We start from the raw sequence: 14,529 nt of genomic DNA, 5'->3' as shown, positions 1-14,529 counted from the left end.
TTTAAGCAGATTATAGTGGTTTGAACTTATTTTAATTCATACTTTGCATTTCTCGTGAAATTGTTTGTAATATTATAGCACAATTTTAGTCGAATTTTTTAAAAGAAAACTCATATCTCAACGCAGTGGAATATTCTCTGTAAACAAATGCACTTACTACGGAACATTAAAATTTTCATTAAGTTAAGACACATTTCGAGCATTTATATTAGCCATACCTAGGTTATATTCATGCTTTTAGAAATGATGTCAAAGGTGTGACACAAAACGTATTGCACTCAACGACTATTTACTCGATTATACATAATCGTTTGAAATATATAATGTGCGAAAGTGCGATAGCTACAACACTTGGAAGCGAACATTTGAAAACAATGGTTTATGTTCGTTTCTACACAAAATAATAAACGGTTTACTGTTCAACCACACTGATTAGTAGATAACATTAAAAATGGTATTAAGCATTAAACAAACTGTGGAGGTAAGTTTACAAAATAATATATATATATAAATGTATTATATTTCGACCGACAATGCGAAATGGGTTTGTGTAAATCGAGAAATTGTGAGTCATCCTAATCCTAGGTTCATACAATTGTTTGAATGGCATTGTTTTACGCTTTAGAAGTGTCTATAATACTTGGGGTCATCATTATTCCGTAGTAGTGTCTTTAATTTATGCCAATTTTCAAAATCAATTCATGCATATTGTTTCTATCAAATTTTATCGTATCAGTACAAGCCTCTCTTCTATAAGGAAATTGGTGCTAATCAAGGCACATACTTCGAAAATTCAACAGGGCCCGTAATAGACCTAGCTATGGCCATGGCAAGGAGAATGAAGTATGATAATCAATTGCTATTTAAGCTATTTGGATTATTACTGACGTGTAAATAATTGCGAGACTGGGATGGTCTTCAGTCAAAAGCATTAGACAGGGTTTTCCAAAAAGGGTGGTTGGACCGAAGAACAGTGGGTTATATGGAAGAATTTTGACTCGAAAATATTTTATGACAATTTGCTCTAAGGGACACCATTTAGAAGTTTGTTTTTAGTGTTTTGTTGATGACCCCTAAAGGGTTCTACAGGTACAGAAAACAACACGTGACTGAGTATCAATTGAGGTACAGAAGACCGAGGTTTACGGGTTATTCGGGTACAGGAACTGAGATACAGTAGTCACGATTGACCCCTTTTTCGGTTCAAAATCCTATCTCGGTCTTCTCTACTTGTAGAACCGTATTTTTTAGGTGACTCGCTTCTCAATTGTTACTTGGTCATGAGTCGTTTTCCGTACCAAGAGAACCCTCTAGCAGATCTGTGGATTTGCCCTTTTGATAGACAAACTGAAAAGTGGACAGGGGTGTATGGGATGTCATTCCGTATATCCCTGTACACCAGCTTCCCTAAGGTTTTCAGGAAGAAGGAGGTGTGTTTGCCTCAGCCTTAAGGTCTAATTCCCAGGCTTGCAGCTCTTCCACGTATCCGGGATGAGCGCCAGAGTAATGTAGGCCCTAAAGATCCTGCAGAGATAAGAGCCAATGGCGGCTATGTCTTCCTGAAGGAGGGCAGGAAAGACGCCATCAGAGCCAAGAGATTTATAGGACGGAAAAGAGTTAACAGCCCACCTAAGTCAAACTGGCATTGCCCGATCCTGGATATGCTCTCCGAAAGTGCAAAGGGAGACGTCAGTGCTTGCCGGATCAATGACCTTGAAGTGAAATGGACCGCAATAGTAAAACTGAGAGTATCGATGCCTGACTTAGTAAACTCACCCACACTCCGTTACCTAAATGGTCCTGGGTTGGTAAGTGTTATCATGAGCCAGGATCTTCACGATCTCAGCAGTAGCGGGGGTATAGGGCATCAGAAAAGCCTTCAAGAGCTCCTTTTGGCCTCCTGGCTTACTTTTAAGAAGTCTTTGGATCTTGGCGCATCGTGGTGCCTGTGACGTATTTCAAATATTTTTTGTTGATTTAACAAATTAGCATCATGATTTCTCACTTTTAAATGGTCATTCATATAAGACGCCAATCATAACTCATAAACGGTGGCCCTTGGGGCAAATTGCCCTAGAACATTGTCGACTCAAAATCGTCCAAGGAACCAACTGTTATTCGGTCCTACGAGCCACTTTTGGAAAACACTGTACAAGTGTATAGTTTACATGACACTATTATGTTACATAGCTGGACACTTGGTGATAAAGAAGCGAAGGCAAGTGCAGTATTTTTTCGCTACATAACTCTTTTTCTCATAAGTGAAATAAGAGAAAACGCGGAATTAAAACATGCCGACGTATTCGGCATGAGCGTTGCCAGTTAAGAATGAATACGTCTTGCTAGAATACCGCTGTCTAAACTCCCGAATTTAACTTTGAGGAATCTGAGCTGGTCTATGGTATAAGCAATTGCCTTTTGAGTAAAAGCTATGTATTTTGCATTATACTTAGAAGCCATACGATTTATATCTGTACCCCTACGCTGTGACGAAGGAAAGGCACGAGGGTTGGAGATTCACCGCTGAACTTTATTATTCAAGAATTGTTTTGCTTTCCAAACGTCGGGATTATCAAACTAATTCGCCTTTGACAAGTATTTCCAACATACCAACTTGGGTAATTTGTTTATTTATTAAATAAAACACATTAATGAAATCAAAATCAAGGTCATACACAAATTTCATATTAAATAAAATTCTATTCCAATTATTAAATTTCTGTAACTAATATGGAAAATGTGATATTATTAATTTCAGTTGCCACTGTCTATTTTTGGGTCGTACTTGATGTTGTCATTGCTTAGTGTTTGGATGGAACGGATTCGTCCTAAAAAAGAGAGCCGCCACGGTTTCGAATACTTTTGGAGTTATCTAGAAACACTTTTTGCACAATGTAAGATATCGCGCATTGAAACAGAACCCTACTTAGAAAATTGTCGAGTGCTCAGAGTCAGTGATGTAAATTGTCCGGAGTGTGGCGCACTCCAGTAAGACAAGCACCTATGGCAAAAGGATTGGGGGAACAAGAAACTTATTGTGTAGCGGCAAAGCTATCTCTGAGGGACGACAATATAGAATTACTTTGCTTATAACTGATTTATTATTGCAGCTTGTTCATTTACGAACAGCGAAACCTCGATAAATGCATTACTCATAGTTTGGTGGCTTTCAATGATTGTGTTTCATAACCTTCTGAATTCCATCATTCTTGCAAACCTAGTCAGTGGAACCTGCAAGTTTATTGACCAAATAAGCGATATTCTTGAGTACGACAACCTTAAAATGTCCACCATTGGTGATTCAGCGGGTTTAAACTTAGTCTTAAAGGCAAGTAATATATTCCATAACTATAATATGAGATAAAGAAACATTCGTGAAAGATGTGAACTCACTTCCGTTTTCACCTAAAATAAATTACGTGATCGAAATCATTCAGAATACTAATGTTACAAGAAAAGGTTAGCTAACATAACATTAGACCTTAAAAAACGGCCATTTTCTAAATATAAAAGGAAAAATTAAAAAAAAAAATAACTGGTCTCTTATTACAAAACTAGCTGTTACCAGCGGCGTCGCTCGCGTGTAATAAGAACTTACATCTCAATTAAATAAAGAATAGGTAGATTTTACTGATGACTAATATTTTTGTAGCACCCTAGGAGCGAAGGCACTCGGCGTTGCCCGTCAGCCCGTCGGGACAATTTTTATTACTTTTCACGCGGACATTATTCCATAAAGAAGGGTTTTTAAGTTTTCGGCCGTCATTTGATGGCAACAAATCGAACCCGAAAGACCATTCATCCCGTCTATAGGTTAAAGGAAACCAGTGTACTAAATATTTGCGAAATCGTTTGAAACGCGCGGACTCTGTTGCATAGAGAAGATTTTTTACATTTCTGGTCGCCATTTTTTAAGATGGCGGCGGATGGGGAAAAACTTTCTTAGTACGCGTCTACTTCTCATGAGTAACGTTCCTACAAATTTTCAGCCTTCTAGGGCAAGCGGTTTGGGCTGGGGCGTAGATTATCAGTCAGTCTGTCAGTCAGTCAGGACTTTGATTTTTAATTATCATTTAACTAGTCTTAAAAACGAGGACTACTGCGCGCCGTTATTGATTTTGTGACGGTGCTATATCGAACCTCTTTGTGATTGGTTGAATTCTCAGTCTGAGAGAATTCATATCAATCATATTGTGAAAACTAACTTTTTTTCTAGAACTTGCCGGATGAAATAAGAGATGAAATTCAGAACCGAAGATACAAAAATTCAAACACGACATTTTTACTTCATCATGTCGAGCATGGAAACGTTGCTTTGCTAAATTTTCATGACTCTTTGGGAGAAATTCAAAAATATTGCAACAACAATAGAAAAGATTTGCCAATTTTCTACCGAACTCCGAAAGAAGTTCATTTGCAAAGTAACGCCATGACTATAATGGGTGATAATATAGACCAACCCATGTTGGAAAAAATAAATACAATGTGCGTATACATGTTTAACCAAATCTTTCTACAATTTAATTTTAATGAAATATTGAATAATTTTTGAGTAGGATTCGGTATTTTTACGCCTCGGGCATTGTCGACAAGGCTATTGAAAGGGAATATTGGATGTTGGAAGACCGGTGCATTACGGACAAGAAGACCGATTTTCACGAGGGAGAGAGATATTCGATGAATCTGGCCATGCCTTACATTCTAATTTATTCAATGGGGATGTGTGTGGCTATCATCTTTTTCTTTTTGCAAGTTCTTCTAAGAGGACTAATCAACTTGAAGAATAGGAAGTAAAAGCCTCCTCTTTACAAGCGTTCGAGAATCTTCAAAATACTTGGCACTGATGTTAACCAAATGATTCTGGATGCTCGATAAATTTTAGACGCTAACTGGGTGTATATTAAAGAGACTGTAAAGTTGCCAGCGAATCGTTGTATTTTTTCTTTTTTTATTACAAACACTTCAAGGGGTTAAAATTTTGATGATGAATCAATATATTATACTATATTTTTTTTAAATTCTCACGTCGTGAATTATAATGCTGTGAAACAAATTACTTCATAAGGTAAACAAGAATTTCGCAAGTAACGAAGTTTGATGCATATTTGATCATAAAACATTGAAATCACACTAATTACTAAAATGTTCCATACACCATCTGTTTAAAACTATTTTACTTCAAATTTATTTATGTCCGATGAAAACTAGCCCTCCTTCAATTGACCCAGTAGGTTTCTTAACTATCTGAGGTTAATTACTTTTTAAGAACTCGTATCTACATTTGCTACAACTGAATATCGAGAATAATGTGGTCCTAAGTCTTGTAAAGATCATTACAAACTTGTTTTCCTAGGTTTTGTAAAGGCCGTTTCCAACTTAAGAAAAGTATAACCATAGCCCACTCGATTGTGGAAATAAAAGTTCCGTAAAGAACCATAAAATACCCATTTTCACCAAAGCCATTCACATTTAATACGCTTCGTTGTCTTGAAGCTGTGGACAAACAAAAACTTGCACGCATTTTAGCTCAAATTATTTGCTTTAATGACATGTTTACGCGACAAAATAAAACGAACCCAAACTTTTTCGCCAATGACATACGATAATTTTGTTTGGTTTAATGGTTAAGAAAAACTCTTATGTAGAAAGCAATGCTAGTGAGTCACTGGGAAGGATAAACGCCTTCCCTTGGTACACCAGTAAGGTTTCCTTCGTTGAGATGCAACGTGAATTACAAGTCGAGAGATTGGTTCTTAAATGCGATCTTCTTTCTGCCTCACGTTTTGTACATTATATTTGCACGTTTCGTGGAAATTTGTCGAATACAAAACTATGAAATCTTTCATAGATAATCGTTGGCATAGATTACAAAAACGCAAAATTAAAACAATTGTGAACATTTCTACTGACCGGGATTCATTGGTTTGTTGTATAACAATACTGATCTGACGATAACATTAAAAATGGTAATAAGCGTTGACCATTCATTCACAGTAAGTACATAAAATCACGTAAAATATATAGTACGTTTTGTATGATTTATAATCGAAGGTTAATGGGGAATGGTTTTGTTTAAATCAGGAAATTGTGAGTCATCCCGACCCTGGGGTCATACAATTGTATAATAATTTTTACCAGGAATGTATGGAGGGGGTGGAATGGCTAAGGGGGCTCTCGTTGTACCCTTGATGGTGGAAACATAAGGCGAGTCCTTTTTGTTTTTTAAAAGTGTAGCTCCTCCCCCTACGTCTGTTTAGATGTCTACCGAAGGCGAAAAATGTCATGACTCGTTAAAAAAGGCATGGCAGAAGTGACCTTTTAGATTTTTAGCCACATCGTAGTATACACACTGCATGCGAGAACTGCCGTCGCTATAATGGGTGTAGTTCAGTTTAGCATGAAAGAACGGCACTCCCTGAGGGCTAAACGAGGGGTCCGACGTTTGTCAAAAACCCGTACAGTTCGTTTGAAATCTATTAAAAATGTCTCTCGAAAATCTCGAAATCCCGAAATCTTACCCTTAAAATCTCGAAATCCCGAAATCTTACCCATAAAGTCTCGAAATCCTGAAATCTTACCCTTGAAATCTCGAAATCCCGAAATCTTACCCTTAAAAGCACGAAATCCCGAAATCTTACCCTTAAAATCTCGAAATCTCGAAATCCCGAAATCTTACCCTTAAATCTCGAAATCCCGAAATATCACGTCAAAATCTAAAAATCCCAAAATCGCTACCTTAATCTGAAAATCCCGAAATCTCACCCTAAAATATCAAAATCTGAAAATCCCCACGCTTACAATACACGTTTTGCATCTACTTAAGAGGGGAAGACACGGGGGTAAAACTCTGCCTTCCATCTCGATTTTTCTCCAGTATTCAATTTCGGTAAATTAAAACAAATTTAAAGTCTAAAACCTAAACCTATATTTCAAAATCTCGAAATATCCTTTGAACACTGAAAGTTAATTTTAAATCTTGATATCCCCTGCAAATTCCCAAAATTTCATCAAAATCCAAAAATTTCCTCGAAATCTGAAAATCTCCTTCAAAATCTCTAAATCTTGTTCCAAATTCTGAAATCTCCTTCAAATCTGAAAATCCTGAACAAAATTCCGAAATCTCCTTCGAAATCTGAAAATCGCGTTCAAAATCTGAAAATCTCCTTGAAAATCCCGAAATCTTAAAATCTTGGACTAGATTTCAAGATTTCTAAAATCTCAGTCAGAAACTCAAAATCTGGAGTAAAATTCAAAATCTTTGTCAAAATCTTGAAATATCAAAATCCCGTACACTAAAATGCCGAACGTCCGACCCCTCGGGGCTAAATTAGTTTACCCCATCTTCCATATATATTTCCCAAGAACATTCCAAAGATATTTCCCAAGAAAGTTCCAAAGATATTTCCCAAGAACATTCCAAAGATATTTCCCAAGAAAGTTCCAAAGATATTTCCCAAGAAAGTTCCAAAGATATTTCCCAAGAAAGTTCCAAAGATATTTCCCAAGAACATTCCAAAGATATTTCCCAAGAACATTGCAAAGATATTTCCCAAGAACATTGCAAAGATTTTTCCCAAGAAAGTTCCAAAGATATTTCCCAAGAACATTCCAAAGATATTTCCCAAGAAAGTTCCAAAGATATTTCCCAAGAAAATTCCAACGATATTTCCTGAGGAAATTCCAAGGATATTTCCTAAGGAAATTCCAAGGATATTTCTAAAGCCATTTCCAAGGATATTTCTAAAGTAATTTCCAAAGAAAAAGAGGTCAAAGAATGCCTTAAGGATTTCCAGAGAAATTTCCCAAAGAAATTTTCTTAAGAGTTCTAAAGTAGATTTTTGTAAGGAGTTATAATGTCATTGATTTTGAATTGCCTATAAGTGTTGGGGTCATCATTTTCCGTACTAGTGTCTTTAATTTATGCTAATTTACTAAATCAATTCATATTGATTCCATCGCATTTTATCTTATCAGTACAGGCCTCTCTTTTATAAGGAAATTGGCGCTAATCAAGGCACATACTTCAAAGATTACACAGGCCCCGTAATATTTGAGTAGGATTCGGTATTTTTACGCCTCGGGCATTGTCGACAAGGCTATTGAAAGGGAATATTGGATGTTGGAAGACCGGTGCATTACGGACAAGAAGACCGATTTTCACGAGGGAGAGAGATATTCGATGAATCTGGCCATGCCTTACATTCTAATTTATTCAATGGGGATGTGTGTGGCTATCATCTTTTTCTTTTTGCAAGTTCTTCTAAGAGGACTAATCAACTTGAAGAATAGGAAGTAAAAGCCTCCTCTTTACAAGCGTTCGAGAATCTTCAAAATACTTGGCACTGATGTTAACCAAATGATTCTGGATGCTCGATAAATTTTAGACGCTAACTGGGTGTATATTAAAGAGACTGTAAAGTTGCCAGCGAATCGTTGTATTTTTTCTTTTTTTATTACAAACACTTCAAGGGGTTAAAATTTTGATGATGAATCAATATATTATACTATATTTTTTTTAAATTCTCACGTCGTGAATTATAATGCTGTGAAACAAATTACTTCATAAGGTAAACAAGAATTTCGCAAGTTTGATGCATATTTGATCATAAAACATAGAAATCACACTAATTACTAAAATGTTCCATACACCATCTGTTTAAAACTATTTTACTTCAAATTTATTTATGTCCGATGAAAACTAGCCCTCCTTCAATTGACCCAGTAGGTTTCTTAACTATCTGAGGTTAATTACTTTTTAAGAACTCGTATCTACATTTGCTACAACTGAATATCGAGAATAATGTGGTCCTAAGTCTTGTAAAGATCATTACAAACTTGTTTTCCTAGGTTTTGTAAAGGCCGTTTCCAACTTAAGAAAAGTATAACCATAGCCCACTCGATTGTGGAAATAAAAGTTCCGTAAAGAACCATAAAATACCCATTTTCACCAAAGCCATTCACATTTAATACGCTTCGTTGTCTTGAAGCTGTGGACAAACAAAAACTTGCACGCATTTTAGCTCAAATTATTTGCTTTAATGACATGTTTACGCGACAAAATAAAACGAACCCAAACTTTTTCGCCAATGACATACGATAATTTTGTTTGGTTTAATGGTTAAGAAAAACTCTTATGTAGAAAGCAATGCTAGTGAGTCACTGGGAAGGATAAACGCCTTCCCTTGGTACACCAGTAAGGTTTCCTTCGTTGAGATGCAACGTGAATTACAAGTCGAGAGATTGGTTCTTAAATGCGATCTTCTTTCTGCCTCACGTTTTGTACATTATATTTGCACGTTTCGTGGAAATTTGTCGAATACAAAACTATGAAATCTTTCATAGATAATCGTTGGCATAGATTACAAAAACGCAAAATTAAAACAATTGTGAACATTTCTACTGACCGGGATTCATTGGTTTGTTGTATAACAATACTGATCTGACGATAACATTAAAAATGGTAATAAGCGTTGACCATTCATTCACAGTAAGTACATAAAATCACGTAAAATATATAGTACGTTTTGTATGATTTATAATCGAAGGTTAATGGGGAATGGTTTTGTTTAAATCAGGAAATTGTGAGTCATCCCGACCCTGGGGTCATACAATTGTATAATAATTTTTACCAGGAATGTATGGAGGGGGTGGAATGGCTAAGGGGGCTCTCGTTGTACCCTTGATGGTGGAAACATAAGGCGAGTCCTTTTTGTTTTTTAAAAGTGTAGCTCCTCCCCCTACGTCTGTTTAGATGTCTACCGAAGGCGAAAAATGTCATGACTCGTTAAAAAAGGCATGGCAGAAGTGACCTTTTAGATTTTTAGCCACATCGTAGTATACACACTGCATGCGAGAACTGCCGTCGCTATAATGGGTGTAGTTCAGTTTAGCATGAAAGAACGGCACTCCCTGAGGGCTAAACGAGGGGTCCGACGTTTGTCAAAAACCCGTACAGTTCGTTTGAAATCTATTAAAAATGTCTCTCGAAAATCTCGAAATCCCGAAATCTTACCCTTAAAATCTCGAAATCCCGAAATCTTACCCATAAAGTCTCGAAATCCTGAAATCTTACCCTTGAAATCTCGAAATCCCGAAATCTTACCCTTAAAAGCACGAAATCCCGAAATCTTACCCTTAAAATCTCGAAATCTCGAAATCCCGAAATCTTACCCTTAAATCTCGAAATCCCGAAATATCACGTCAAAATCTAAAAATCCCAAAATCGCTACCTTAATCTGAAAATCCCGAAATCTCACCCTAAAATATCAAAATCTGAAAATCCCCACGCTTACAATACACGTTTTGCATCTACTTAAGAGGGGAAGACACGGGGGTAAAACTCTGCCTTCCATCTCGATTTTTCTCCAGTATTCAATTTCGGTAAATTAAAACAAATTTAAAGTCTAAAACCTAAACCTATATTTCAAAATCTCGAAATATCCTTTGAACACTGAAAGTTAATTTTAAATCTTGATATCCCCTGCAAATTCCCAAAATTTCATCAAAATCCAAAAATTTCCTCGAAATCTGAAAATCTCCTTCAAAATCTCTAAATCTTGTTCCAAATTCTGAAATCTCCTTCAAATCTGAAAATCCTGAACAAAATTCCGAAATCTCCTTCGAAATCTGAAAATCGCGTTCAAAATCTGAAAATCTCCTTGAAAATCCCGAAATCTTAAAATCTTGGACTAGATTTCAAGATTTCTAAAATCTCAGTCAGAAACTCAAAATCTGGAGTAAAATTCAAAATCTTTGTCAAAATCTTGAAATATCAAAATCCCGTACACTAAAATGCCGAACGTCCGACCCCTCGGGGCTAAATTAGTTTACCCCATCTTCCATATATATTTCCCAAGAACATTCCAAAGATATTTCCCAAGAAAGTTCCAAAGATATTTCCCAAGAACATTCCAAAGATATTTCCCAAGAAAGTTCCAAAGATATTTCCCAAGAAAGTTCCAAAGATATTTCCCAAGAAAGTTCCAAAGATATTTCCCAAGAACATTCCAAAGATATTTCCCAAGAACATTGCAAAGATATTTCCCAAGAACATTGCAAAGATTTTTCCCAAGAAAGTTCCAAAGATATTTCCCAAGAACATTCCAAAGATATTTCCCAAGAAAGTTCCAAAGATATTTCCCAAGAAAATTCCAACGATATTTCCTGAGGAAATTCCAAGGATATTTCCTAAGGAAATTCCAAGGATATTTCTAAAGCCATTTCCAAGGATATTTCTAAAGTAATTTCCAAAGAAAAAGAGGTCAAAGAATGCCTTAAGGATTTCCAGAGAAATTTCCCAAAGAAATTTTCTTAAGAGTTCTAAAGTAGATTTTTGTAAGGAGTTATAATGTCATTGATTTTGAATTGCCTATAAGTGTTGGGGTCATCATTTTCCGTACTAGTGTCTTTAATTTATGCTAATTTACTAAATCAATTCATATTGATTCCATCGCATTTTATCTTATCAGTACAGGCCTCTCTTTTATAAGGAAATTGGCGCTAATCAAGGCACATACTTCAAAGATTACACAGGCCCCGTAATATTTGAGTAGGATTCGGTATTTTTACGCCTCGGGCATTGTCGACAAGGCTATTGAAAGGGAATATTGGATGTTGGAAGACCGGTGCATTACGGACAAGAAGACCGATTTTCACGAGGGAGAGAGATATTCGATGAATCTGGCCATGCCTTACATTCTAATTTATTCAATGGGGATGTGTGTGGCTATCATCTTTTTCTTTTTGCAAGTTCTTCTAAGAGGACTAATCAACTTGAAGAATAGGAAGTAAAAGCCTCCTCTTTACAAGCGTTCGAGAATCTTCAAAATACTTGGCACTGATGTTAACCAAATGATTCTGGATGCTCGATAAATTTTAGACGCTAACTGGGTGTATATTAAAGAGACTGTAAAGTTGCCAGCGAATCGTTGTATTTTTTCTTTTTTTATTACAAACACTTCAAGGGGTTAAAATTTTGATGATGAATCAATATATTATACTATATTTTTTTTAAATTCTCACGTCGTGAATTATAATGCTGTGAAACAAATTACTTCATAAGGTAAACAAGAATTTCGCAAGTTTGATGCATATTTGATCATAAAACATAGAAATCACACTAATTACTAAAATGTTCCATACACCATCTGTTTAAAACTATTTTACTTCAAATTTATTTATGTCCGATGAAAACTAGCCCTCCTTCAATTGACCCAGTAGGTTTCTTAACTATCTGAGGTTAATTACTTTTTAAGAACTCGTATCTACATTTGCTACAACTGAATATCGAGAATAATGTGGTCCTAAGTCTTGTAAAGATCATTACAAACTTGTTTTCCTAGGTTTTGTAAAGGCCGTTTCCAACTTAAGAAAAGTATAACCATAGCCCACTCGATTGTGGAAATAAAAGTTCCGTAAAGAACCATAAAATACCCATTTTCACCAAAGCCATTCACATTTAATACGCTTCGTTGTCTTGAAGCTGTGGACAAACAAAAACTTGCACGCATTTTAGCTCAAATTATTTGCTTTAATGACATGTTTACGCGACAAAATAAAACGAACCCAAACTTTTTCGCCAATGACATACGATAATTTTGTTTGGTTTAATGGTTAAGAAAAACTCTTATGTAGAAAGCAATGCTAGTGAGTCACTGGGAAGGATAAACGCCTTCCCTTGGTACACCAGTAAGGTTTCCTTCGTTGAGATGCAACGTGAATTACAAGTCGAGAGATTGGTTCTTAAATGCGATCTTCTTTCTGCCTCACGTTTTGTACATTATATTTGCACGTTTCGTGGAAATTTGTCGAATACAAAACTATGAAATCTTTCATAGATAATCGTTGGCATAGATTACAAAAACGCAAAATTAAAACAATTGTGAACATTTCTACTGACCGGGATTCATTGGTTTGTTGTATAACAATACTGATCTGACGATAACATTAAAAATGGTAATAAGCGTTGACCATTCATTCACAGTAAGTACATAAAATCACGTAAAATATATAGTACGTTTTGTATGATTTATAATCGAAGGTTAATGGGGAATGGTTTTGTTTAAATCAGGAAATTGTGAGTCATCCCGACCCTGGGGTCATACAATTGTATAATAATTTTTACCAGGAATGTATGGAGGGGGTGGAATGGCTAAGGGGGCTCTCGTTGTACCCTTGATGGTGGAAACATAAGGCGAGTCCTTTTTGTTTTTTAAAAGTGTAGCTCCTCCCCCTACGTCTGTTTAGATGTCTACCGAAGGCGAAAAATGTCATGACTCGTTAAAAAAGGCATGGCAGAAGTGACCTTTTAGATTTTTAGCCACATCGTAGTATACACACTGCATGCGAGAACTGCCGTCGCTATAATGGGTGTAGTTCAGTTTAGCATGAAAGAACGGCACTCCCTGAGGGCTAAACGAGGGGTCCGACGTTTGTCAAAAACCCGTACAGTTCGTTTGAAATCTATTAAAAATGTCTCTCGAAAATCTCGAAATCCCGAAATCTTACCCTTAAAATCTCGAAATCCCGAAATCTTACCCATAAAGTCTCGAAATCCTGAAATCTTACCCTTGAAATCTCGAAATCCCGAAATCTTACCCTTAAAAGCACGAAATCCCGAAATCTTACCCTTAAAATCTCGAAATCTCGAAATCCCGAAATCTTACCCTTAAATCTCGAAATCCCGAAATATCACGTCAAAATCTAAAAATCCCAAAATCGCTACCTTAATCTGAAAATCCCGAAATCTCACCCTAAAATATCAAAATCTGAAAATCCCCACGCTTACAATACACGTTTTGCATCTACTTAAGAGGGGAAGACACGGGGGTAAAACTCTGCCTTCCATCTCGATTTTTCTCCAGTATTCAATTTCGGTAAATTAAAACAAATTTAAAGTCTAAAACCTAAACCTATATTTCAAAATCTCGAAATATCCTTTGAACACTGAAAGTTAATTTTAAATCTTGATATCCCCTGCAAATTCCCAAAATTTCATCAAAATCCAAAAATTTCCTCGAAATCTGAAAATCTCCTTCAAAATCTCTAAATCTTGTTCCAAATTCTGAAATCTCCTTCAAATCTGAAAATCCTGAACAAAATTCCGAAATCTCCTTCGAAATCTGAAAATCGCGTTCAAAATCTGAAAATCTCCTTGAAAATCCCGAAATCTTAAAATCTTGGACTAGATTTCAAGATTTCTAAAATCTCAGTCAGAAACTCAAAATCTGGAGTAAAATTCAAAATCTTTGTCAAAATCTTGAAATATCAAAATCCCGTACACTAAAATGCCGAACGTCCGACCCCTCGGGGCTAAATTAGTTTACCCCATCTTCCATATATATTTCCCAAGAACATTCCAAAGATATTTCCCAAGAAAGTTCCAAAGATATTTCCCAAGAACATTCCAAAGATATTTCCCAAGAAAGTTCCAAAGATATTTCCCAAGAAAGTTCCAAAGATATTTCCCAAGAAAGTTCCAAAGATATTTCCCAAGAACATTCCAAAGATATTTCCCAAGAACATTGCAAA

The 14,529-nt window shown here is 36.0% G+C and overlaps 2 long non-coding RNA genes across 2 annotated transcripts; both read left to right on the top strand.

Annotated features, from left to right (window-relative positions):
* The first annotated feature begins 2,386 nt into the window (after positions 1-2,386).
* Positions 2,387-3,155, top strand: LOC149647193 (uncharacterized). The gene is made up of 3 exons (XR_016371879.1): positions 2,387-2,618; positions 2,759-2,894; positions 3,111-3,155. It is a non-coding gene; the product is annotated as an uncharacterized LOC149647193 (long non-coding RNA).
* An 866-nt stretch (positions 3,156-4,021) lies between these two features.
* Positions 4,022-5,061, top strand: LOC149647192 (uncharacterized). Its single transcript, XR_016371801.1, has 2 exons — positions 4,022-4,485; positions 4,557-5,061. It is a non-coding gene; the product is annotated as an uncharacterized LOC149647192 (long non-coding RNA).
* Positions 5,062-14,529: the final 9,468 nt, after the last annotated feature.

The sequence above is a fragment of the Phalangium opilio genome, unplaced genomic scaffold (genome assembly GCF_054372755.1).
Source record: "Phalangium opilio isolate 3A_F unplaced genomic scaffold, DU_Popi_V2 ptg000089l_1, whole genome shotgun sequence".
Classification (NCBI taxonomy): Eukaryota; Metazoa; Arthropoda; class Arachnida; order Opiliones; family Phalangiidae; genus Phalangium; species Phalangium opilio.
Note: the sequence above shows the minus strand (reverse complement) of the source record. Positions and strands in the feature narration are given on the sequence as shown.